General features: G+C 41.0%; 1 pseudogene across 1 annotated transcript; it reads left to right on the top strand.

Annotated features, from left to right (window-relative positions):
• The first annotated feature begins 6,501 nt into the window (after positions 1-6,501).
• Positions 6,502-16,097, top strand: LOC307108113 (GTPase IMAP family member 5-like; annotated as a pseudogene). Its single transcript has 2 exons — positions 6,502-6,598; positions 15,282-16,097. The product of its transcript is annotated as a GTPase IMAP family member 5-like (transcript).
• Positions 16,098-27,530: the final 11,433 nt, after the last annotated feature.

The following is a 27,530-nucleotide window of genomic DNA, read 5'->3' as shown; positions in this document are numbered from 1 at the left end:
GCCTCCATTCCCAAACAGACATATGAATGGTAATGTTTAGTAAACAGTAAGATGATCAGATTGGTGGAGTTTGCTTTAGGCCATTGAGTCAGCAGTAGGTAATAAAATGCAAATATTCACCCTGTGAATATCAAAGAGCCCAATTCAGCCTTCTGACCAGATTTTTCACATTTATATTAATTACTGTTGATCTTGTTTCTCAGCACCTTTCATGGTATATCTTTTTAAATTATTTTCCTTTAACCTGTCTGTGTCTCTATATTTAAAGTGGGATTTCCTTTAGATAGCATTCATTTGGGTCTTGATTTTTAAAAATCAATATGACTGCCCAATTAGAGCATGAAGATAATTTATATTTAATATGATTACTGATAAGGTTGTGTTTAAATTCATCCCCTTTCTATTTGTTTCTGTTTGTCCCATCTACCTTTTTTTTGCCTTTTATGCTTTTATTGTGAATTTTTTAAATTCTTTTTTATTTCAACTGTTGCTTTATTAGCTATATCTCATTTGATTTTTTTATTGGTTGCTCCATATTTTACAATGTGCACCTTTAACTTATCATATTGTACTTTAAGTGAATATTATATCACATCACATAAGGTGTTTTTCCACCTTTGATATTAATGTTATACACTGTACATTACAGAAAATATAAACTCAACCATGTATTATTATTTTGCTTTCAAAAGTCAATTGGCTTTTGCATAAATCTTTAATTGATAAAATAAATTCTCTGTTCATCCACCCATTCACAATTTTAGGTGGCTCAATCCTTTGTGAGGTGGCAGTTGTCACCCATTTTCATTTTCATTTTCTGCACACCTGACCCATGTATGGATCATTCCCGAGCAACCTGTTGTTCAGTGACCAGAAATGATATGCATATAAACAAGTCTAAGCAAATTTAAAAATATTGAAAAAACTAAGTCTCCTTTCTGACTACAATAATATAAAGGAAGGGTATAATGATAGCTACAACATTAAGAAAGAAGAAATATCTCAAATAAATAACTTTACATTGAGGGACCAGAAAAAGTGAGACAAACTATCCAAAAGTCAGCAGAGGAAGGAAACAGAGATCAGAAAAATTATAGAAAATATAAAGAAAACAATAATGATAGGAGCTGTATTTTGAAAAGATAAGCAAAATGTATAAAAATTTAACTAGATTAATTTTTTCAAATAAAGAAGGCTCAAATAAATAAAATCATAAATGAAAATGGAGACATTACTACTGATGTTACAAAAATACAAAGGATCATAAGAGACTACTATGAACAGTCATATGCCAAGAAATGGATAAAATTCCTAGAAGCATAAAACTTACCAAGACTGAGTCATAAATAAATAAAAAAATGTGAACAGGCAAATAATGAGTAAGGAGATTGAAGCAGAAATAAAAAATCTCCCAACAAAGAAAAGCCCACACCAGTTTCACAACTGAATTCTAGCAAACATTTGAAGAACAATTATTACCCATCCTTTGAAAACTCTCCCAAAAAGAGCAGAGGAAGGAAAACTTCCAAACTAGTTTTATGAGGCCAGAATAACTCTGATATCAAAACCAGACAAGGGCACTACAAGAGAAATAAAACTACAGTCCAATCTCCTTGGTAAATATAAATGCAAAAACCCTCCACAAAAGATTAGCAAACTGAACTCAATGGCACCTTAAAAGGACCATAGGCTACCATTAAAAAAAAATATGAGATTTTAATAAGGGTGAATTTCCTGTTATTAGAGTAAACCTGTACAGTGTTATGGTGGATGCCATTGTTAGGACAAGAATCTTAAGGTCTGGGCAGCTCTTACTAAATGCATCTTGCTAAGTGTTTAAAAGTAGCACAGTGTTTGTAGGCATAGCAAGATGAGCTTGACGGGAACCCAACCCAACAACACAATTGTAGCCAACTGCAAAGAAGAAATCAATGTTTAATTAACCAGATAGTGTATAAAGGCACTCCCTTTGGGGAGACAAAGCTTTGTCTGTGAATCCCCCATCTCCTTTACTTGCTGCAGGAACTAAAACTACCTTGCAACATCCACGTCTTGTGCTTAAATAGAGCATCCAAAGCGTGAAAGCCTTGAGTAATATTATGAAACTTTAGCCACAAAGTGTCTAAGGCCAAGACAGATTCAGAGATATAGGATTTAAGAGTTGCTCTTGAGTTAAAATAGCTAGTACAGATGTCAACCAAACAATAGTTCCTGCTGTGGATAACAAACACACCTCTACTTGCAACAAATGAAGAAAATGCTATAGTGCAATGACTAAAATGACCCCGTTTATGATGAGTTTGGCCTCGTAGCCAAACTCTTTTCAAGGTAACAATTTGCTTTTTGCTTCTTGCTGTGTGATCCTAAATTTAAGACAAAGGTTGGTGTGAAGTGTTAAAAAATACAAACTTATTTCTAAAACAGTGACCTCTAATCTATAATAATCTATAATAATAAAAACATAATACGCTAATTAGACTGCACAGCAGATTGACCTTCCGGACATCAATCCAGACATCCTTCTGGATGAAGCCACAGTGGTGAAGGCCAAGGCAGAGGTGGTTAGGGATGATCAGGTAGGCAGAGAGAGGGGCTAAGGGTGATGACGCAGGCAGGCAGAGTGTTTAGGGGCAATCAGGCAGGCAGGCAGGCCAGCGGTTACCTGCCAGTGGGTCCGGATTGCAAGAGGGATGTCTGATGTGGGATCGGGCCTAAACTGGTTCAGACATTTCCCCAGGGGTCCCGGATTGTGAGAGGGTGCAGGTTGGACTGAGGAACTCCCAGCCCCCATGCACAAATTTCGTCCACTGGTCCTCTAGTTTTACATAGTTTTCTCGGTTCCCAGGTGGGAGGAGCTCAATGTAACACATGCACACATGCCGCCAGAATGTGTGTGAATAATAGGCACAAAGTTCTGCATTATGGTGGCTTTTCCCTGCAGAAATTTTCAGACAAAGTATTTCCAATGGACTTGGTCACTTATCCAGCAGTTATTAGTTAAGTGCCCAGTGAGGAACCCATATTGGAACGACCTTTTGAACTCTAGCTCTGAACAACAAATGTCTGGTCTCAAGCTGCACCAGCAGCCACCCAGAGTGTGAAACCACAAGGGCAGAGTATAAGCCAATCTCAAACCCTAGAAAACAAAGAACGATGAGGCAAAAGCTGCAAAACAGGAAGCACACCACAAAACCGCTTTTCTCAGCGAACATGACGAGACTGTGAGATAAAGAAAATGAAGAATAAAAAAGAAACAGAAAGCAATCAAATGACTGATATAACTAGCAGCAGCCAGCACAGGTAGGAAAGCCAGTTGGAAAAAATTCGAAGGAGACAGTTCATTTCCTGATTTGAATTGAGTCTTTTAAACAGTCAAAGTAAACATATAGATACCAGAAATAAACACAAATATGTCTTCTTTTTAAACCCAATGACAGTAACCTGAACGTTTCTCAGTCCACACTTGATTTTTGTCTATCATTTTCCAATATTCTGAATATCTGGGAAACTTAAAAATGTTTGTAAAATTGACTTTTCCTGCCTTTCAATACAAAGTGGGGAAGAGGGGGAGTAAGGTGTGTTGATTTGTTGTTTTTTAAACCAATGCTGGATGATCTAAAAGAGACATGTGATTTTTATCCACGAAGGGACAGAGTCTCATATACACAAATAATAGCATCTTAAAAATTAGAGGGGGAAAAGACAGTTGTTAGTGAAGAGCCCAGCGAGGAACCCATAATGGAACGACCTTTAGAGCAAAGAGAAGAGTCATCAAAATGAGAGAGGAAGTCTGTGTGCTGATTCTTGTCCTCTGCAGCATCTCCAGTAAGGTTTCTGAAACTAAAAAAGAAAGAAATGGGTGAGTATGAATAGTTCTGCATAAATACCAGTGTTTTGTTTTTCCAGTGTTTGTTTTTTAAGAAACAGTAAAAATGGTGCCTTTGGGGCTTTCAGAGTCACAGGCTGAGGTAGAAACAGTGCACACTGTCACAGGAATGAGGAGACAGGAGAGGCTGAGGGAAAGAAAGGGGGACTCTTAGAAACAGAGGGGAGGACTGTGGAGTCTTCCATGCTGTGTAATGATAGTTTGCACCAATTTCACCAAGTCACCAAGGAGTGGGGGACACTCAACTGACATACGACTGACAAATTATACATTGAGGGCCTTGGACATATCAGATATTGGGATATAATTCAATAAGTAAACTATAGTATAAATCCCAGATATCTATACTTACATAAGGTACATACTTCTCACATATGTACTTGTATTGATAAGTTGCTGCATTTAATTTGCTAGTATTTTGGTGAGGATTTTTATGTTTATACTAGAGGCCCTGTGCATGAATTTGTGCACGGGTGGGTTCCCTCTGAGTGGCCTGCAGGGATTGGGCCAGAACCTGCTGTCCCACGCTGCCTGCAGCTCCTACATGCTACTCCTGCTCATCCTGGCCCCACTGTGTCTGCCACAGGCTTGTGCCCAATCAGTCCTGATTGGGAGAGGATCGTGCTGCTGCAGTGGCTCTCGCCAGCCATGAACCCTGTGTCTGGCTCCCTCCCAAGGCGAGTGGCCTGCAGGATTGGGCTGAAACTGGCTCTCTGTCATCTTCCAAGGGGTCATGGATTGTAAGAGGGTGCATGCCAGGCTGAGGGACCCCACCGGTGCATGATCAGGCAGGGGAGAGACTGTGGGAGGGCTCCAGGGTGTGTCTTCTTCCATTAGGGCAGCTGAAAATTAGGGCCCATCTCGCTCAGTCCGGATCAACCAGACTCCAGCAGCAAGCTAACCTACTGGTCGGAGTATCTGCCTCCTGGTGGTCAGTGCACATCATAGTGACTGGTCGACCAGTTGACTGTCTGCCCCTTGGTGGTCAGTGCACATCATAGGGAGCAGTTGAGCAGCCTTTGCATATCACTAGCATTTTACACTTTGATTGGTTGTTCTGCCATTTAGTCTATTTGTATATTACCATATTACCCTTTTATTATATAGGATTCATAAAGGTTATTGGTCCACAGTTTGTTTGTTTTTTCTTACAGTATCTTTGAAGGACATTGACCTCATGGAATGAATGGTGAAGTAATTCCTCTTCTCCTGGTGTTTGAAAGTATCTGCAATGTATTGGTGTTAATTCCTTAAATGTTTAATGAATTCACCAGTGAAGCCATCTGATACTGGGCTTTTCTTTGGTTGTAGGTTTTTATTTTAATTTAACCTCTTTAGATTTTATTTTCTCTTGAGTCACTTTCAGTAGTTCGTATCCTTCTAGGAATCTAATGTACAGCATAAAAATGCAAAAGAAGAAAAGAAAATTTAGTTAGCAGTTAGCTGACAGCTTCCTGCTGCAAGAACCAACCTTAGCTTTTGAGCAAAAGCCATGCCCTTCCCAGGCCCAGCTCAGCAGAGCTCCCAGTGTCTGTCCAAGCAGGACGTGGCTATGGGTCAGTCTTTGCCCCAGAACTCTCTACTGCATAGGCGCAGGCTTTGTCAGATCTGGGGATCTCTTTGTCCAACCTGCTACTTCTTCTCTTTCCTTTTAAAATGTGAGATCTGCAGTGAGGTCTGACGCATCTTCTACCCCATGCAGTGGCTGTGCCTGATAGGCAGAGCTTGGAGGACCAAGTGCTGGACAGTGGGAGCCTGGGATGCTGGTCTGGTTGCACAATTGGATGGCAGTGGGCAGACTGGGGAAGCCACGCTGCTGAGCGCCTTGGTTCTGTTCTGCCTGCTACTTGCCAGGCTCCTACTCAGGCTAGGACTCACAATGCAGGTCTAAACCTGGCAAGAAAGGAACCTGGAGCTGAGCAGAAACTAACACTTCCTGCCATAGGAATCCTGTGGCTTCAGACAGAGTTTTAATGACACAAAAAACTGAACCCTATAAACTTTGCAAAGGCCCAAAGTTCACTTTTTAAGGTTCCAAGTCTCCCTTTGGACTAGAGGCACACAGTTTTTAAATTAATTTGTCTAACTTCAAAATGTCCTGAAGTATTTTAGTAGTCTCCATGCATTTTTCCTCTCTTGAAAAAGAGAGAAATTGCTGGTTGTTTTCTTATAGAAAATGGATTCATGGTAAAGAGCAAACAACCATTTTATTTTGAGCTTTTTTTTTTCTTTTTTTTTTTTTAGAAATGTAGACACTGTCTTCTTCCATTAGGGCAGCTGAAAAGAAAAGAAAGTAATGAAATGCCATGGTTTAGGTGGCATTTAAACAACAGAAATGCGTCTTCCACCCTCTGCAGGTTAGAAGTCCAGGGTCAGGTTGCAGCATAGTTAGGTTCTGGTGAGGGCTCTCCTGGAGTTGCAGACTGACAACTTCCATTTATGTCCTACATTCCATTCTCTGGCATGCATTATGGCTCTTACAAAAACAAAACAAAACAAAACAAAACAAAACAAAACAAAACAAAACAAAACAAAACAAAACGCTCCTGTTTTCTCTTGGAGAAGCCAGGGAGTAGCTAGTCCTTTGGCAGAAGCTGCAGACCACAGAGGTGAGAATGGTGGCTGTACCATCGGGTTTGACAGGGGATGGCCAGCCCATGAAAGTTCTTCAAGGCCACACCATTGGAAAACCAGATGACATCCTCAGGTTGTGTAAGAACCAACCAACCAAACAAACAAACAAACAAACAAACAAACAAGTGAATAAATAACGCTTTCCTTATTTCTACTCTGAATGTGAGAGAAGAGTTTAAAAAAAAGGCATTTCCTTATCTTAGCCATGCATAGGACCCACCTTTACACTGCACTTTGATGCCACAAGTGGTTAAGGGCCCATGAAGGCCCAAGGTGGGCTACCCGGTTGGGTGGGCTGCAAAGGGTGGGGAACCTGAGGGGCATGCTGGCTGCAGCAGTGATGGGCTCTGTGAAGCATGGCTGCAAAAAAGTCCACTGTTAATTCCTGCTTTCCACATCCTCAGCAGCTATGCTGGGTCCACTCAGGAGCTTCAAGCCTGGGAGGGATTCCATTGATGACCTGAGGGGCACAGGGAGGGGCTGACATTGGGGGAATAGATGGTTCTTAATATTTTATGATGAAAATAACCTCATGAACTATGAGGGATAATTATCATTAACTTCCTTTGATTTAAAGAGGAAAATAATCTACTGAGAGTTAAGAAATTTCCTAAGGACAAACTATGACAAAAATCAGAATTGGAACTTATTTTCCTTACTGGCCCTTCTGGACATTTTTACCAGCCAAACAGGTGTTTACATAAAGTGCTTCTTTACTCACCTGTTTATCCATTTTTTTCAAATTAATTTTATTGATTAAGGTGTTACATATGTGTCCATATCTCCCCATTGTCCCCCACCCTACTCCCAAATATGCCCTCACCCCTCCAAGTGTCTTGTGTCCATTGATTATGCTTATATGCATGCATACAAGTTCTTCGGTTAATCTCTTACCTCCCCTGCCCCTCCCCAGCCTTCCTGCTGTAATTTGACAGTCTGTTTGATACTTCTCTGCCTCTGTTTCTATATTTTTGTTTATCATGTTATAATGTTCTTTATTATACATAAATGAGTGAGATCATGTGGTATTTTTCTTTCACTGACTGGCTTATTTCACTTAGCATAATGCTCTCCAGTTCCATCCATGCTGCTGCAAATGGTAAGAATCCCTTCTTTTTTAAACCAGCGTAGTATTCCATTGTGTAGATGTACCATAGTTTTACTACATATATGTCCTCGAATATCATAACTTAATTATTTGTGACTACATAATTCTGTTAAGACAAAATAAACTACTTTGATCAGTTCCAAAAGAAAATGGCATAGTTTAAAATATTTTATATTTTTTAAATTAAGACACTTTCTGATGGAGCTAATGAGAGTATAGTGCTGTGAACATGGTCGTGTTGAATTAACTGTTAATCCTCACCTGAGGATATTTTTTCCATTGATTTCTTTAGAAAAAGAGGAAGGGAGGGAAGGAGGTGAGAGAGAAGAGAAAGATATCGATATGAGAGAGACACTTTGATTGGTTGCCTCCCAACAGGAGCCCTGGCATTGGCAAGTGATCAAACCTGCAACCCAGTTACGTACCCCTGACCTGGAATCAATCCTGAGATCCTTCAGTGCATGGGCCTTCAGAACACTGGCGAGGGCCCAAGACAATTTTGAACTGAATCTTCCTCAATTCCCCTTCTCAGGTCTCATTTTGACTAAGATTCTGTGTTAGTTCTAAAAAATGTCTGGGCCTCAGAGATCACATTCTATTGTGAATAAACTCCTTTGAAAAATAAGATTCTAAAAATCTCCAACTAATAAAAAAAATATCCAAATAATAAGGACTAAGTTTACTAGAACTTTAGCTCTGGAGAGCTCATGTCTTTTTAGTACACTTGATAATACAAAGATGACCACAGTACCTGTCTGTTTAAATTGTTGAGTTTTTCAATATTTTGGCATTTGCTATAACCCATGACCACAGACAATAAGGTGGTGAAGGCCTTGGGCCAAGGGCAAGGGCAGGTTGGAGGGGATCAATGAGGGAAAAAGGGGGACATATGTAATACTTTCAACAAAAAATATTTAAAAATAAAAAATATTTTGGCATTTGCTTACTCATAGAAAGACCTCAGAGAGCTGCCATAATGGGATGGCAATTGCACAAAGAGTGGCATGAAATTCCCAGTTGTTTGTCAGTTGTCTTGGGAAGAAGACTCAAGTTTGGTGCTCAATGATTATTACTGTAAAAATGTTATAATGATAACGGCAGGTGTTAATATAAACTGCAAAGAGAGGGGCTAAATGTCACATGGCATCCCCAATCTGATTCTCAAATTGTGCTCTCAATAATTTGAAGCGTATATTCTTAGAGAATGTATAAGTTTTTCTCCTCATGATCAATAGCATTTCTTCAGTGATTTTCTTTTTCAGAAACTTTGATTCTGACCTTTTTCATCTTTGCCCCCATTAGATAATACAGTGCCTGGAATGTAAAATAGGATCAGCAAGTGTGTGGAAAATGAAAGATGATGCTGACTTCCCCATACCCCTCTATATGAGGTTCCTAGTTACGGACTTCTGACCACTGACCATTGTCTGAACTTTCTAGCACCGGCATCTTCTTATTATAAAACAGCTGCAATCCACCATCCATCTAGTAAAGTGTTCTTTCAGGCTGTGCCTTAAACAACTTTCCCCCTGAGTTCAAGGTTAGGCCCTCTGACTTCACCTGGGTGATGTGATACTATAAATCAATTTCTTGTTTAATAACCAGTATAAAACAGCACCGATAAGAAGAGTTTTCTTTATTGCAAATATACCAAATAAAACTATTAGAATTGACCAACAGGATATGGGAGCCTAAGCCCATATTGTGTTCTCCATTTCACTTTGCAAGGTAATTATTCTATGTTCACTGCTCCAGCCTTAAATGTGCGGTCAGCTGACGAATAGAGGAACGACAGCCCTGCTCCCAGTTGTCACCAGAATAAACCCATACATAATGCTCCAGTCCTTTAAGTCCCACGGGGCTGCTCTGACCGATGGCAGAGAGGGGGCAGCGAGCACTTGGGGTTGGGACGCCCATCATTGTCAAGTTCTTAGAGTTGGTCTTCCAGGCCCTCTGTGGATCAGTAGTACCTGTCTGTCTCAAGTAGGAACATTCTAGAAGCAGAGCCTTGAGAAGGGCCTTGGGGAGTAAGGCTGGGCAGGTGCTCCTGTGATGGCTGCTGGGGTGGGGTGGGGGGGATAGGGTTCAGGAGGCTAGTGTCCCATAGAAACTTTTCTGTGTCACAGGGGCTGTTTCTGAATCTTGTGGGGTTAGGGGCCCATCACTGCCTGCATAGCCTCTTCTTCTACAAATTGCTTATTTTACCAAGTCATTAAAAGGAAATGGGAGGTGGCCTGGCAGCTGGCAGGCTCTGACAGGAAGCACACAGGGGACACAGCACACAGCCCCAGCCCTCTGGTCTCTAGATGCTGTTTGGCTCCCACTCCAAGGACCTGTCCCTGTTGTGGGGGCTTAGGGGGCAGTATTCAGCAATCCCCTTTCTTCTTCCTTCCCAGCAGTCTCGCCCTGGAACATTCGGCCTCCTGGGAGCTCCTGTGTAACTGTAAAGTCCTGGCTTCCTATGCGTCTGCCCCATGCACCTTCCTGAGAACTGGGCGCACATTAGCGAGGCCACAGAACACAGCTCCCACAGGTCTGAGCCAGGTAAGGGGGTACTGGAGAGGATCCCAGCGCCTTGGAAGTGTGAGAGCCCATGGTCTAGTGATAGCCACTCATTGCTGGTGTGATTTCAACTTCTAGTTACTCAACTTCTGGGCTTATCCATCAGTGAAAAGGGATGGTGACGGTGTTGCTAGGAGCAACAGTGGTTGACAGTGGGGAAACAGATGTGGGAAACATTCACCCTGTGCCCACACCCCAGTACATTCCAAAGTGTTCCTGGCTTTTTAGCTAACTGACGATTGCTTAGTCCATGGGATCTTCATGGGGATTCACAGGGTTTCATGAAGCTGAATGAATATTCTTATCCCATTACACAGATGGGAAAATTGAACCTACCCAGGTTCCCCATTAAATAGGGACAATCTTCTCAATTTACCATTTTAACTTCTTAAGTGACACCTCCACTGAGCCATGTGTTCCCCAAGTCCTAGACCCCTGAGTACACATTATCTTAGGACTTTGTCCTTCTGCAAACCACCCAATTTCCCCCCAAATAGCCCATACCTTTCCTCTGACAAGAGGTAGGACTCAGCTGTATGACAAACAGACTCATCTTCAGGGCACCTGGACAATCCTTTTGTCTGCTGAACTTTCTGTAAGAGATGTATCCAGAAATTCCAAAAACTAAACTATAAAACAAGGGACTCTAAAAACAGGAAATATGGGGACTGTGGCAGATGAGTGAAGGAGACACTTATGAACAATGCCAACAAGAAATAGTTTGATTTTCCTAAAACAGCAGGATGGAGCCTGCTTTCTCATGGTTCGGTACCGTCATGATAAAATCAGGCTCATGTAAATTTAAAATCAAAAGTTACATTATGTTTATTTCCTTCAATCCCTGCCTATTGTCCTGCCAATGCTGTTATAACCTCTGCTTGCACACTGCCTACTGCCCTCTCATTTTGGAGAAGATGAGTAGAATTTTCCTTTTAGACGAGGAATATGCCTCCATTCTCTGTCGTCCCGCTTTGGTCTGATCCAAGATTGACATGTACCACATTCCTGCAGATCTGCCATGCTTCCCCCAGTATTTCCTTAAGCTTTACAGTCCTGTTTTGTTTGTTTGTTTGTTTGTTTGTTTGTTTGTATTTTTGGTTGGTTTTTGTTAATCCCCACCCCAGGTATTTTTCCATTGATTTATAGAGCAAGTGGAAGGGAGGGGGAGAGGCAAAGAGAGAGAAACATTGGTGGGAGAGAGACATATTGATTGGGTTGCTTCCTGTACATGCCCCTCCTGGTACAGGGGATTGAGCCTGCAATTGAGGTAGGTGCCCTTGATCTGAACTGAATCCAGGACCCTTCAGTCCCTGGGACAATGCTCTAACCACAGAGACAAACTGATTAGCGCTACAGTCATGTTAATACTTTGTGACTTATTTTAGCATCTTCATTAATATCCTTTGTCACTCTCTCAGAACAGGACACTTTGTTATTTGATAATTTCTGCCTAAAAGTCCATTCCCCTGTGGGTACATGTCTCCCTTGCTGCCTGACACATTCAGAAGACAGTCCAGGAGAACTACTGCCCTGCATCTTGGCTAATGTAACCTGAGTTTGATTGACTTTCTGAGTCAGGCACCCTGGTCCATTTGGGTCACACAGATAAACACCAGATGGTGTTAACCTGCAATGCTTCAATTTAGAGCAACTCCTCCCCCTGTGGTTTTCTCTTTGAATAACATATTTTGGAAAAGCATATACCCAATATTTTGCAGTACAATTGTCTGTGTTGGTTTCAGGGCAGGCTTCCAGCTTGTCAGCCTCAGTTTTTGTCCTGACCATGGGACAACCACATTGTATGTGTGGGGTCCAAGAGGCTGTGCACTTATTTAGATTAATTTTTCCTCCTGTGGAACCAAGGAGAATTCACTGGCAAAAGGAGCTACTTTTCAGTCTTAGCTCCATGGCAATTGTGTGACCTTGGGCAGGTCATTTGTTGCTCAGTTTCCTCACAAAAGATCATCTAGAGTAGAAAAATATCATAGAATTTGAGCAGGGTTAGCAAGAGCCAGAGTATAAATTCTCAGGGTCAAGGATAGCCTATGGAAGAGGGTGTGAGGCAATGCTCTTCTCTGGGCTTAAGCAAAGGAAGTGAGAAAGGGTCAAAAGAGGAAGAAAGGAAAAAAGAAAAATATGAAAATAGATGGTTTACCTAAGGAAGGCCAAAAAAAAAATCTCACTAAATTAATAGAAAAGTGTGCAAATATTTGTATGTAACAGAAGCTACCTGAATAGCAAACAAACTATGAAAATCATTGTTAAATTCAATGGTAATCAGTAAAATGGACATGTAAATGGACGAAGACATCACTATGTATGTCCTTAAGGTGATAAAAAAAAATAATAGTGGAATATCACCAAGTGCAAGTGCAGATTTGGGGACTTCTCACACCTGGCTAGTGTCAGTGAGAATTAGCTTAGTGGTTTTGAGTCATATTGACAATATCTAGTTGGATGAAAGCCATCCATCAATTCTTGCACAGAGATATGCAGTATATGGGGATTATTTTGCAGGAAGCATATATATTGGAATGGCTTAAAAGTTTGTTAATAAATAATTGGATAAAATTTTACACGAATAATGTCATTTATGTAAAAGTTTAAAATGCAAAAACAATATTAGACATTACCTATAGATGCATGTATATGTAGAAGTGTAAATACACATGAGATGATACATAAAATCCTCAGAATATTGGTTGCCTCTGAATGACAGTGGGAGGGAAAAGAAGCCTGGGGAGTCAAAAAACATAAATGAAATTCATGTGTAATGTGCTAACTTTTTAATCAAACAGAATAGCTGCAGTAAAAACCAAAATACTTACATTTGTTCATTGCAAATTGTGGATTTTTGTTTCATAAGTTCACTTACAAACTTCTTTCATAACTGCATAATATTTAAGACTGAATAAGTAAATATAACCTCATCTTAGGTATGTAACATCGTGTCTTTTCTAACAACAAAATGAGTGACACAATATTATGCCTCATTTGAATGAGACATTTATGCCAATTGATGCCAGTGGTTGTGCCAGTTTCTGTTTAAATCTACTGGAATACAGAATGGTGATCACTGGGAGACAAGGACCTCAGAGCCAGTCAGGCAAAACATTTGATTAAACACTGAGCAGGAAGTGAGTTTTTCTTGAATTTGTCCTCAGTGTTGATTCCTTCTCTTTGCCCATGGAACCCCCTTCTCTCCACCAACTGCTCAGGGGGCTAATCACAAACTTGCTAGAACAGAAAAAAATTTACATTGCTGTAAATGGCATTGGCTTGTTTGAAATAATGAGAATTTCCAGTGCCCAACACTCTTTGTGTCACATGGGTATCCAGTGACCAAGAAGAAACTTATAGGGAAGGTTGGATATGGGACATGATTTTTTCAAGGACTTACATGAGGGGTAGTACTTTTCTCAGAACGTTGGCCTACTTTGATTCCAAAACATAAAATAAAATAATGTTCCCCTCCTGATTCCATAAAGAATGCTTTTTTCACTTCATGCCTTTTTTAGTTGGACGGACATAAGCAATGGATTGGTTTTAAAACACTTCCTGCTTTCCTGTAAGTTGAGACAGAAAGAAAGGGACTAAGCATTGCATTCACAGTGCTTAGCTTCACCAGGTTTGCTTAAAGTTATGCATAGACTTTTGAGAGGGCATAATATGAGTTAGGAAATTAGCAATGGAAATGGTTTCTCGACGGAAAATTATTCTTAGGAATCTGAACTGGAGGTGACCTCAAGCCTTACCATCTTCATGTGGACACTTACTTTTTATCATTTTTCTATTTTTATTCCAGAAGATGATGGAAGGACTTCCAAAGAGCAAATATGGAGCTAAGGCCGAAGGAAAGCCTCCAAGTCCTCAAGAGGCATCGTTTCCTCACCTCAAACACAGTGACAGAAACCAGTGACTTTAAACTGAATAATAAAAAGTCAGTGCTCATTTTTTCTTTAACTTCCCCACCATCTTCATCCTGACCTCCACCTGACTCTTTCAGTATGATGCTCTTCGTGCACAGGATGTGTGGGAAATGTGGAAATGAAACTTCAAGTCAGAAGTTGCAGGGTTTTGAACTGAATTGTGAATAAATTTTATCTTTCCTTGTCCACTTTGAGCAGAAAATGGAAATATCTCCCAGAAAGATTTACTAATCATGTATGCTACAAAAAACAAACAAACAAACAAACAAAACCAGAACACTGCAGAAAAGGAAGAACCAACACAGAATAGAAAAAAATAAAATAATAGATTTTAGGACACTGCAATGAACTTGGAATCCATTTGGGCTCATAAGAACTCTAGGACACCCCGGGTTCTCACCCTTCTTGGTCCCATGAAAGTTTTAGCTCTTGGCTCAGTGTCGCCCTCTCCAAGACTACTTTTGTTAACTTCCAGTAATTCAACCAGCCAAGTAGGAGATCTTTCCATCATATGTACTACTAATGGTCTTAAATTCCATCCTCTTCAGCCACTCATCCTGAGTCATCTCTCAGATTTTGCCTTTGACATTAACTATGACCTTGTCTCAATTTCAAGCAGAGAACTCCCCACCCAAAGAACTGAGACCCAGGGACCCTCAGCTGGTCCTTGGTGGAAGGTCATAGCTGACACTTCCTTTTCTCCCAAAGTTTAGGTGAATATGTTGAGCACTTCTATACAAGCATTCCTGGGAATTTGTGGGTGAAAAAGAGGTGGTAATATTTTCCCATGTGTGACTTCTTATCCTCTGCCTCCTTCTAACTTCACATTTAACATGAAAATGGGCTAGGCACCATCCCTGGAGAAACGCAGGGACCACTTTACTTTCAGAAAAACTATCTTCCCTGGTCTAAATGAAGGACTTGGAGCAACCTCTTCAGTGTAGCAGTTCTTACTGTTGGCTATGGGTCCAAAGTAGGCTTCCTATGTAGACTTCCTATGATCCGAGAACCTCCTAAAGTTGTTGGAAACTTTTGTGTGTATTTAGATATGACAGTTTCTTGGGAGGAAGGTCCACAGCTTTAATGAGATACAATGAGGGTCCATGACTGAAAAATTGGAAGCAGCACTAGCTTAATGAAATACACAATTTTTCTCTTTCAGGCAGTGTAGAAGATAACCAGCTTGCATCATTTTCCTCACTGAGGCTCATTCTGGTGGGCAAATCCGGCTGTGGAAAAAGTGTCACTGGGAACAGCATCCTCTGCCAGCCTTTGTTTGTGTCCAGGCTGGGAGCCCAGGCTGTGACCAGGACATGCCAGGTGGAATGGCAGAAATGTCCTGGTGGATGACACACCCTCCATCTTTGAGGCAAAGTCCTAGGACCAAGAGATGTACAAGGACATCGGGGACTGCTACCTGCTCTCAGCCCCAGGGCCCCATGTGCTGCTGCTGGTGACAGAGCTGGGGCGCTTCACTGCCCAGGACACGATGGCAGTGAGGAGGGTGAAGGAGGTCTTTGGGGCAGGTGCCATGAGACATGTGGTGGTCCTCTTCACCCACAAGGAGGACTTAGGGAGTGGGTCCTTGGATGAGTTCGTAATCAATACGGACAACCACAGCCTGAGGATCCTGATCCAGGAGTGTGGGAGGAGATACTGTGGCTTCAACAACTGGGCCACCAGGGAAGAGCAGAGGGAGCAGCTGGAGGAGCTGATGGCTGTGGTAGAGAACTTGGAGAGGGATAACTGGGGTAACTTCTACACAAACGACCTCTTCTGCAATGCACAGATGTCCCAAGGAGGAAGAGACAGCACCCCAGAAGAGCACAGGTGCTACCTGTCCAAAGTTCAAGCGTACATTGAAGAGCAAAAGCGAGACATGAAAGATACTGGGAGTCACTGGGCATCCAAGGTGGTCCACAGAGTCAAAAATTGTATGTTGTCTGATATAAGTATGCTACTTCAGCTTCTGTTTTAATTTTAATTTTCATGAAATATATTTTTCATCTCTTTACTTTCAGTCTTTGTGTGTCCTTCATTCTGTGGGGAGTGTCTTGTATACTGCATATATATCAGTCTTGTTTTCTCATCTATTCAGCTATCCTATGCCCTTTGATTGGAGCATTTAATCCACTTACATTTAAATTGATTATTGATAAGTATGTATTGACATTTAAAAATGTTATACCTATGTTGTTTTTTTTTAAATTGTTACTTCTTTTTAGAGAAGTTCCTTAAAAATTTATTGTAATGGTTTGGTGGTAATGAACTCCTTAAGCTTTTTCTTGCCTGGGAAACCTTTTATCTCTCCTTCAATTTTAAATGATAACCTTCCTAGGTGGAGTAATCTTGCTTTTAAGTCTTTACTTTTCATGACTTTGCATATTTCATGCCAATCTCTTCAGGCCTTGAAAGTTTCTATTGAGAAATTAACTGGCAGTGTTATGGGAGCTTCCTTATAAGTAACTGTCTTTCTGTTGCTATTTTTAAGATTCACTCTTCATTTCTAGGCTTTGTCACTTAAATGATAATGCCCCTTGGTGTGGGCTTTTTTAGGTTCATCTTGTTAAGGACTCTGCATTTCCTGGACTTGTGTGTCTTTTTTCTTCATCAGATTAGGAAAGTTTTCAGTCATTATTTTTAAAAATAGGTTATCAATCGCTTGCTCTCTCTTTTCTCCTTCTGGTATCCTTATGATGGGAATGTTTTTATGCTTTATACTGTTACAAAAGTACCTCAAGTTATTCTCACTTTTAAAAATTATTTTTTCTTTTTGCTGCTTTGATTGGATGTTTTCTGCTATCTTGTCTTCTAAATCACTGATTTTATTTGCTTCATCAAATCTCCTGTTGATTTTTCTAGTGTATTCTTCATTATAGATATTGTATTCTTAATTTCTGACTGGTTCTTCTTTATGGTTTCGATATCTTTTTTATGCTTGCTAACTCTCCATTGAAGTTCTCACTAAGTTCTGTGATCATTCTTATAACCATTGTTTTGAACTTCATATCAGGTAGATGGCTTGCCTCAATTTCATTTGCTTCTTTTTCCAATTTTTTCTCCTGTTATTTTGTTTGGAGCTTGTTTCTTTGTTTCCCCAGTTTGGCTGCTTCTCTATATTTGTGTCTGTATATTAGGTAGTTCTGCTATGTCTCCCAGTCTTGGTATGCTGACCTTACATAGTAGGTGTCCTGTGTGGTTCAGTGGCAAAGTCTCTCTGATCACTTGAGCTAGGTGTCCCAGGAATGTTCCTTGTGTGGAATATATGAGTCCTCCTATTGTAGTTGAGTCTTGATTGCTGTTGGCCCATCCATGGGTAGAATTGACCCTCATGCTGATTGACTATGAGGATAAACATCAACCACAGTATACAATCTGCTATGAAGAATCTGACCCAATAAAGCAGAATTCCCCCATCTGGTGCCTACCAAGATCTCCCTCTGGGTATATTGCTTGTGGGCTCATTGGGTCATGCTCTGATATGCTCTAAAACTCACAACCAGGTATGTTAGCTTTGGGGCCTACTGGGAGACACTCTGGTGTAGGCCAATGTCAGGAACTGACTGTGACCCATCCTGGGCTACCTGTTTGAAACTACAAAACAATCCAGTTTTTTTTTGTTGTTTGTTTGTTTGTTTGTTTGTTTGTTTTTTACTGGCTCTACTTGGCCTGAGTATGTTTAGAAGGGCCCAAGATGTGCACCAGTGATGGAATCCACCAGCATCAAGTCTGGAGGAAGGTCAACAAAAGGGAGAAATTGTTTTAGATAGTAAGGTGGGCCTGTCTCTTACATGAGCAAGTTTGTGCAGCTTCTCCCTTAACTTCCTCTTTCCTCCTCTTCCTCAATATTTTCAGCTTAGCATTGACTTCATATTCAGTGAAAGGATCAGGACCCAGATTTTCCAGGTAAAGGAAGATAGGTGTTTGTGTGTATGTTGTGGGGAGAGGCAGGGAAATGTGGGGTTTGGTGTTGAGGGATCCTTTCCCCTGAATCTATATCTTAAACCTCCTGGAAAACTTGCTCTCAGCATAGACTTTAAAAAAAAAAAAAAAAAAATATATATATATATATATATATATATATATATATATATATATATATATATATATTTTATCAGAGTGGTATGGAGAGGGAGAGATAGAAACATCAATGATGAGAGAGAATCATTCATTGGCTGCCTCCAGCAGGCCCCTACTGGGGATCCAGCCAACAACCCAGGCATGTGCTTTGATCAGAAATCAAACCTTGACCTTCTGATTCATATGTTGACACTGAGCCATATCGATCTGGATCAGTGCAGATTTATCATTCTTTCTGTTTCCTGTTTCTGCTGATTTTAAGCTGCAATCCTTTTTAAAGACTGAGCCCTACAAAATAGTAATTCTTTCAGGGATTGCTGCTCAGAGGATATTTATATAAATAAATGACTCCTTTAACAATTTATAGAATTTACAAATAAACTAGAAGCTTTCAGGGATAGAGTTGGGTGAGCAGACAGAACTAGCTCCGTGGGAAGCTGGTGGGTGAAGAGGACTGGGAAGTGTAAGAAGCACAACTCAGCATGTTATCCCTCTGAACACCCATCACCAACATCAACTTTGTGGCCAAAGCTGAATTGTAAACATTTCTCTTCTTAGTTTACAAGTAGCTGTTTTCTACTTCCTATCCTTAAGGTATAAAGACATAACTATTCTTTCAAAAGGAGTGTCTATCTGTTTAATAGTGATTCATGTTTGTATTTGATGGTTCCTATCAGATGAGCAAGTTTTTAACAACTAGCAAGTTCATCCTGTCCCAGTCAAAGTCTGCTCCAATATGAGTTATTCAAATGGCTTTCTCCATTGCCAACATTTCTAGATAGCAAGGAGAAAAATATATTTAAAATGTAATAGTTTGGCTTTGACCCATGTGGCTCCCAATAGGTCCCAGAGCTAACAAACCTGGTTGTGAGCTTTAGAGCATACCAGCCCAGGCACCAAATGATTGTGGGTTTGATTTTCAGTCAAGGGCACATGCCTGGGTTGCAGATTAGATCCCCCACTTCAGTTAAGGCTCATGCAGGAGGCAACCAATTAATGTGTCTCTCTCACATCTCTCTCTCTCTCTCTCTCTCTCTCTCTCTCCCTCTCTCTCTCCCTTCTCTCATCCCTCCATCCATCCCTTCCACTCTCTCTAAAAAAATAAATTAAAAAAAATATCCTCAGGTGAAGATTAACAGCAACAAAAATGTAAGGGTTTGTTTCTGTGACACTAAACATTGATGAATAAGGAAAGAATAATCTTTTCCAAAGATGTAGGCTGGACATAAAGATCAAAGAGAAAGCAAGAATCAGAGAGATTTTGATCAATTTCTTAATTTAACAACTATTAATTGAGAACCACTCTTTGTCCAGTATTGTGCTTGTTCCCAGGTAATAGTGGAAATACAAGATGCAGATGGTCCTACCATCATCACAGATTAAATTTATTGGGTTACATTGGTTAATAATATTATATGAGTTTCAGATGTACAAATGTAAAATACATCCATCTGTGTATTGCATTGTATGCTCACCACCCAAAGCCTTGTCTCATTCCATCACCAGATATTTGACCTTTTACTCTGTTCAACCTTTCCCCATGCCCCTTGGTAACCACCATACTGTGTCTGTGTCTGTTTTCTAGTTAGATAGTTAGTTAGTTTTTGGTTAATTCTCACCCATGGATTTTTATAATTGATTTTTTAGAAAGAATAGAAGAGAAAAAAGGAGGGAAAGAGAGGGGGAGAGAGAGGGAGAGAGAGAAAGAGAAACATTAATGTGAGACACATTGATTGATTGCCTCTCTCAGGGGCTCTGACTAAGGCAGGGGATTGAACCTCCCATTCACGTATGTGCCCTTGACATGGCATTGAACCCGTGACCCTTTGGTGTTTTGGCTGATGCTCTAATCATTCAGCAATGCTGTACAAGGCTATGAGTCTATTTGTTTTGTTTGATGGCTGACTGATTTCTATTTTATATCCCAAGTATGAGTGCAATCATATAGCTCTTGTGCTTTTTCATCAGACATTTGTGCTGAGTATGATACTCTCAAAATCCAGCAACTGGGTAATTTTGAGTTGGATAGCCCATGGACATGTCTGGTTGTTAGCAGGCTCTTGGGCAGGCTAGGGTGCCAGGGATAACTGGGCCTTGTGTCCCTCACCATCAATCAGGCTAGTCCTGGCTTCTTTATGAAGCTGTTGCAGGGTTCTGAAGACCAGAAAAAAGAGACAACAAGCCACAGGGCATCAGCACTTTTGGAGTCTACTTGCATCATGCTTCTACTGCCCTATTGTCTAGAGCAGTGATGGGCAACCTTTTGAGCTTGGTGTGTCAAACTTCACCAAAAAACTGAGCATAACTCGGGTAGTGTGTCACTTCGAGGAAAAAAACATTATTTCGCAAATGTTTCATCCTCAGGAGCAGCAAATGTTTCATCCTTGGCATGTGGCCGCCTCATAGGCCGCGTGTCATCAGAAATGGCTACGCGTGTCAGTGCTGACATGCGTGTCATAGGTTCGCCATCACTGGTCTAGAGCAAGTCTCAGGGCCCACCCAGATGAAAGGGCTGGAGAAATAGACTCAGCACCTTGTGGGAGGAGTTGCAAATCCACATTCCAAAGAGGCAAGTGTACAGAGATGGGAATAATTCATGGCCTCATCTGCCATCTGTCACACAGATTGCCATATGTTGTTAGCATTGGAGCTGGGCTTTGATGGCTTTTTTTTTCACCTCACATGATTTTCCTACTCCCCATCTTGATGACCAACTAATGCTTTCAGGATATCCATTGGCTGGAGTTTTCCATTGAGATGATTAAGAAATAATAATCTGAACTTGTAGCTACAGTTTCCCTGAATCTTAGCCATCCTGTAACCAGTGCTCTCAGCTTCTGGAAATTTACTTCTCTCATCTCAGGATTCTGGTTATCAAATGTGGGAAACTCTGAATCAGGGATGCTTCTTCTGAATACTTGGATTAGCAGCAGCTTCACCATAAAATGTGTGGGAGATAGAGAATAACTACTGATTTTGTGGATGCCGGTGTGGGGGGTTCTGCAAAATCTCTCTTCTGTTTGATGATATTTTTACAAAATCATTCCCATTTACAGAATTGATGAAAATGGAAAGTTAGTGGACTGCTGAATCATGGATGGCAGTAGTAGCTTGTACTTATGATGATCTTCAAAATGGAGAGAAGTGGTCAGATTTGTGGATAGAACCAGGATAACTTATAGATGGATTGTTTCTGAAAAGTAAGGCAAAGAGAGGAATCAAGGGAGATTCCTAGATTTTTTGTCTGAGGAACTGGATGAACGGTGATAATATTTCTTGAAAAATAAAATGGAGTTTGCCATCATGTCTGCTATATTCAGTGTGATGATGTATACATGGACTTAAAGAACAGACAGGTGGTTGTATACAGGATTCCTCTGGGAAGAATAAGTCTTTTTCTATTAATATATATTTTTTCATTTTTGATAATATTACAGATATCTCCCATTTACCCCCCTTCTTTCTCTCCTCTGAGCCCCTAACCACCCCACCCCAGGACTTCACTGCCCTATTGCCTGAGTCCAAGAAATATATGCATATAAGTATATAAGTTCTTTGGTTTATCTTGTATCCTCTCTCCAATCCTCACATCAAGGTGTATGTCAGTCTGTTCTATGCCGCCATGCTTCAGGTCTTATTTTGTTGGCCTATTTATTTTGTTCATTATTTTCCACAAATAAGTGTGATCATATGATATTTGTCTTTCTCAGTTTGGCTTATTTCCCTTAGCATATTATTTTCCAGGTCCATCAATGCCATCCTAAGGGTAAGAGATCCCTCATTTTTACAGGTGCATAGTATTCTGTAGTATAAATGTCCCACAGCCTTTTTATCCATTAATGTACTGATGGGAGCTTTGACTGTTTCCAAGTCTTAGAAATTGTAAATAATGCTGCTGTGAACATAGGGGTGCATATACTTTTTCTGATTGGTGTTTGGGGTTTTTAGGAAATATTCCCAGAAGTGGTGGCACTGAGTCAAATGTAAGTTCCATTTAAAAAATTTTAAGGAAACTTAAAATTCCCACCAGTAGTGAACTAGTGTTCTCTTTTCTCCACATTCTCTCCAGCACTTGTTTATTGATTTTTTTATTAAAGCCATTCTGATAGGTGTGAGGTGCTATCTCATTCTGGTTTTAATTTGCATTTCTCTGATAATTAGTGACTTTGAGCATTTTTTCATATGACTCTTGGCCATCTGTTTATCCACTTTGTAGAAAAGTCTATTCAGATCTCCTGACCATTTTTTAATTGGATTGTTTGTCTTTCTTTTGTTGACTTGTATGAGTATTTTATACATTTTGAATATTAACCCCTTATCAGAAGTATCATTGGCAAATATGTCCTCCCATACAGTTCCCTTTTCATTTTGATGGTGGTTTCTTTTGCTGTGCAGAAGCTTTTTATTTTGATGTAGTCCTTTTTTCTCTCTCCTTAATTTCATTTGCCCTAGGACAGTGGTTGGCAAACTCATTAGTCAACAGAGCCAAATATCTACAGTACAACGATTGAAATTTATTTTGAGAGCCAATTTTTTAAAACTTAAACTATATAGGTCAGTACATTGTTATGAACTTAATTAGGGTACTCCAAAGCTGGCCTAAGAGCCACACTCAAGGGGCCAAAGAGCCGCATGTGGCTCGCGAGCCGCAGTTTGCCGACCACGGCCCTAGGATATATATCTGTAAACATATTGCTATGTGAGATGTCTGAGATTTTTACTGCCTATGTTCTTCTCTAAGGATTTTATGGTTTTATGCTTTACATTTAAGTCTTTTATCCACCTTGAGTTTATTCTGGTGTATTGTGTAAGTTGGTGGTCTAGTTTCATGTTTTTGCATGTGTCTGTTCAGTTTTCCCAGCACCATTTGTTGAAGAGACTATCTTTACTTCATTGTATATTCTTGCCTCCTTTGTCAAATATTAATGTCTCATAATGATGTGGGTCAATTCTGGGTCTCTGTTCTGATCCATTGATTTATATGCATGCTCTTATGCCAGTACCAGGGAGTTTTGGGTTTAATGGCTTTGAAATACAGTTTGATATCTGGTATTGTAATCACTCCTACTTTGTTCTTTTTTTCTCAAAATTGCTGCAGCTATTTTTTTTTTTTATGGTTCCCTTTAAATTTTGGGAGTATTTATTCTAGCTATGTGAAGTATGCCATTGGTATTTTAATAGGGATTGTGTTGAATCTGTATGTTGCTTTAGGTAATATAGACATTTTAATGATATTAATTCTTCGAATCCATGAACATGATATATGCTTCCATTTCTTTGTATCTTCCTCTATTTCTTTTTTCGATGTCCTATAGTTTTCTAAGTATAGGTTGTTGACATTCTTGGTTATGTTTATTCCTAGGTATCTTTTTGTTGTTGTTGTTTCAATGGTAAATGTTTTGTTTGTTTAGTTTCTCTTCTTGAGAGTTTATTATTGGTGTATAAAAATGCTACCAATTTGTGGATGTTGATTTTGTATTCTGCTACCTTGCTGAATTCATTTATTAAGTCAAAGTTTCCTGGTGAAGTCTTTAGGGTTTCTTTTGTGTAATATCATGTCATCTGTGAACAATGACAGTTTTACTTCCTCCTTCCTAATTTGGGTACCTTTTATCACTTAATGTCTGATTTCTGTGGCTACGTCTGCCAGTGCTATCCTATCTAATAAAAGAGTAATATGCAAATTAACCATCACTCTGCTACACCCACAAGCCATGCCAACCAGCCAATCAGGAGCAAATATGCAAATTAACCCAACCAACATGGCTGTGGCCATGAAGTAAGCAGGAGGCTTGGGTTTCCCTGGCAATAGAGGAAGCCAAGCTTTCTGCACACTCTGGCCAGCCTAGGCCTCCACTCTAGGCTACAAAGTTTCAATTATAGAAGATAAATAAATCCCAACAAAAATGGGTCATGGAGCAAGCAGGAGGCTTGGCTCCACTCAAGGCTGCAAAGTTTCAATTATAGAAGATAAATAAATCCCAGATACCAGGGCCTCCGCTTGGGTCACCCGGGGGCATGGCCTGCCTGCAAACCACCACAGGCCCTTCACCCAGGCTGCCCCACACCCCAAGGGAACCCTCACCCTGATCTGGGACACCCTTCAGGGCAAACCAGCTGGCCCCCACCTGTGTACCAGGCCTCTATCCTATATAATAAAAGATTAATATGCAAATTGACCATCTCTCCAACACACAAGATGGCTGACTCCATGTGGTCAAAGATGGCTGCCCCCATGTGGACAGAAGATGGATGCCACAAGATGGCCAGCAAGGGAGAGCAGTTGGGAGGGACCAGGCTTGCAAGGGAGGGCAGTTGTGGGCAATCAAGCCTGCCTGCAGGGGAGGGCAGTTAGGGGTGACCAGGCTGGCAGAGGAGGGGAGTTGGGGATGACTGGGCCTGCAGGGAAGGGCAGTAGGCGGGGACCCAGGCCTGCAGGGGAGAGCAGTTGGGGGGGGGGGGAGGCCTGCACGAGAGGGCAGTTAGGGGTGACCAGGCCTGCAGGGGAGGGCAGTTAGAGTCAAACAGGCTGGCAGGGGAGCCGTTATGCATCAATCAGGCTGACAGAGGGTTGGTTAAGGGATGATCAGGCTGACAGGCAGAAGCAGTTAGGGGCAATCAGGAAGGCAGGTAGGCGAGCAGTTGGGAGCCAGCAGTCCTGGGTTGTGAGAGGGATGTCCGACGGGCAGTCGGACATTCCTCGAGGGGTCCCAGATTGGAGAGGGTGCTGGCTGGGCTGAGGGACACCCCCCCCATGCATGAATTTTGTGCACCAGGCCTCTAGTGTTGAATAAGATTGGTGGAAGCAGACTTCCTTGTCCTGTTCCTGTTCTTAAAAGAAATACATTTAGTTTTTGCCCATTGAGTATTATGTTGGCTGTAGCTTTATCATATATGGCCTTTATTATGTTGAGGTATGATCCCTCCATTCCCACTTTACTGAGAGTTTTTATCAAAAAATGTTGCTGGATTTTGTCGAATGCTTTTTCTCCATCTATTGATATGATCATACAAGTGGCCCGGTGGATGAAATTCATGCACAGGGCGGGGGGTTTCCCCTCAGCCCTGCCTGCACCCACTTCAATCAGACATCCCTCTCACTATCTGAGACTGCTGGCTCCTAACCGCTCACCTGCCTGCCTGATTGCCCCTAACTGCCTCTGCTTGATTGCTGTTAACCCCTTTGCCTGCCTGCCTAATTGCCCCGAACTGCCCTCCCCTGGTGGCCTGATCTCGTTCCCAACGGCTCTCCCCTGCTCATCTGATCTCACCCCCAAATGTCTCTGCATGCCTTATCACCCCTAATTGCCCTCCCTTGCTGGCTTGATCTTACCCCCAACTGCTCTCCCCTGCCAATCTGATCTTGCCTCCAACTGCCCTCCCTTGCTGGTCTGATCTTGCCCCCAACTGTCCTCCCCTGCTGGCCTGCTTGCGCCTAACTGCCTCTGCCTGCCTGATTGCCCTTAACTGCCCTCCCCTGCCGGCCTGATCTCGCCCCCAAATGCCTTCCCCTGCCAGCCTGATCTCACCCCCAACTTCCTGCCCCTGCTGGCCTGATCTTGCCCCCAACTACCCTCATCTGCCAGCCTGATCACCCCTAATGGCCTCTGCCTCAGCCCCCAGCAGCATGGCTTTGTCTGGAAGGAAGTCGGACATCCAGAAGTTGGCTGGTCAAGTTGGTATAAATAGCATATTACCCTTTTAGTAGCATAGATAGATTACATATGATAGGATTGCTTAAATGGGAGGTGGTGCCTTTTTCATCAGGAGGAGATGCTCTTGGCAGACAAAAATACATAATCCCTATATGTGGCCTGATAGCCAACCATATGCACTATACTGCCAAACCGGTCATTAAAAAATTAAACTGCTTTCTTACACCTTACACCAAACAGCTGTTGCCCTTAAAACCCCTCCTCATCTCCCACCTTAGGTTCTGCCTTTTCAATTCACCCATATTAGGTTTTAATTGGTCAGTTTCTATGCCAGTCAGCATCAAAAGCTCCACCTCCTAGGCAGCCATTGGCTCCTCACACTTCACCCAGATTTGGTTCTGATTGGTCGGTTTCTATGCCAGTCAGGCCTACCAATGGGCCTGATCAGAGAAGCAGGGCCAATCTGCAGTCCCCTTGGCAGTCAGTGTTGGGTCCTGGCTCCGGTAGCCAAGGCAGTCAAGCCTCTGGATAGACCGAACCATAGGTTTTTATATATTAGGATTATTTTTATCTTTCAATTTGTTTATGTGATGTATCACATGTATTGATTTGTGAATATTGTACCAGCCTTGCATTCCCAAAATAAATCCCACTTGAGCATGGTGTATGATCTTTTTAATATATTGCTGGATCTGATTTGCTAATATTTTGTTGAGAATTTTAGCCTCTGTGCTCCTCAGGGATATTGTCCTGTAATTTTTTTTCTTTGTAGTGTCTTTATCTGGTTTTTGAATTAGGATAATGCTGAATTCATAAAAAGAGCTTTCTTTTGAATTTTTTGAAATAGTTTGAGGAGGATAGGTGTTAATTCTGTGAATGTTTGGTAAAATTCTTCTACAAATCCACCCAATCCAGAACTTATTTGCTGGAAATTTTTAAATTATTTCTTCAATTTCATTAGGTGTTATTAGCCTATGCAAGTTTTCTGATTCTCCCTTATTGAGTTTTGAAAGATTGTATGTTTTAAAGAGTTTGTCCATTTCACCCAGGTTGTCCAGTTTGTTGTCATATAATTGTTCATCATATTTGCTTACAATCCTTTGTATTTCTGTGGTGTCATTATTATATGGCCTCTTTCATTTCTGATTTTATTTATCTAGGTGTTCTCTATGTTTCTTGATGAATCTGGCTAGGGGTTCATCAATCTTGTTTATCTTTTTAAAGAACCAGCTCTTAGATTTATTGACCTTTTGTCCTTTTTTGTTTGTTTGTTTTTGTCTCTATGTCATTTATTTCCTCTCTGATCTTTATTATTTCCTTCCTTATAATTCCTCTGGGATTTTCTTCCTGTTCTCTTTCTAATTAAATTAGTTTTAGGGGTAGATAGTTTATTAGTGCTTTTTCTTGTTTCTTGAGGTGGACCTGTAGTGCTATGAACTTCCCTCTCAGGACTGCTTTCACCGTGATCCATTGGTTTTGGGTAGTTGTGCGTTCATTTCCATTTGTTTCCAGGAGGTCTTTAATTTTTTTGCTTTATCTCATTGGTAACCCATTCATTGATTAATAATATACTATTTAGCCTCCATGCATTTTAGTGTTTTTGAGTTGTTTTTATTTTTATTGTAGTTGGTTTCTAACTTCATGCCATTTGACCGAGAAGATGCGTGGTATTACAG

This window comes from Cnephaeus nilssonii, assembly GCF_951640355.1.
Source record: "Cnephaeus nilssonii genome assembly, chromosome: 12".
NCBI classification, from domain to species: Eukaryota; Metazoa; Chordata; class Mammalia; order Chiroptera; family Vespertilionidae; genus Cnephaeus; species Cnephaeus nilssonii.
This window is presented reverse-complemented; position numbering and strand designations above follow the sequence as displayed.